This window comes from Bombus impatiens, unplaced genomic scaffold, assembly GCF_000188095.3.
Source record: "Bombus impatiens unplaced genomic scaffold, BIMP_2.2 scf_0581, whole genome shotgun sequence".
NCBI classification, from domain to species: Eukaryota; Metazoa; Arthropoda; class Insecta; order Hymenoptera; family Apidae; genus Bombus; species Bombus impatiens.
Genome location: NT_177000.1, coordinates 510,195 through 510,507, shown reverse-complemented (window position 1 = coordinate 510,507; position 313 = coordinate 510,195). Strand labels below are relative to the sequence as shown.

The following is a 313-nucleotide window of genomic DNA, read 5'->3' as shown; positions in this document are numbered from 1 at the left end:
CAGGGGCTGCCGCTACGAGGAATTCCTCGGAAATCGTACGCGTACCACTCATCCCCACCCTCGTATCCTCGTATCCATGCTGGTTCCGTCCGTTCGTATTCGTCCCGACGCCGACCGGCGGATCGTGCGCTTCGTAGGCTCGGTAGAACGCGTTGGCGCTCGCTGCGGCAAAGAGGATCCGTCGAGTTTTCGCCAACGGAACCGTTGATTCGTTGGCCTCGAAAATAAACTCGAATCTCGAGTATATGGCCGATCCTTCTTTTCCGTAGGTAAAGCGCGTCGCGATATCGGCCCGCGGGGAACGCCCCGATCC

General features: G+C 59.1%; 1 protein-coding gene across 1 annotated transcript in view; it reads left to right on the top strand.

Moving 5' to 3' along the window:
- LOC100743907 (AT-rich interactive domain-containing protein 2) overlaps positions 1–313 on the top strand; it is a 61,926-nt gene that overhangs the window by 32,238 nt on the left and 29,375 nt on the right. The window lies entirely within an intron of this gene.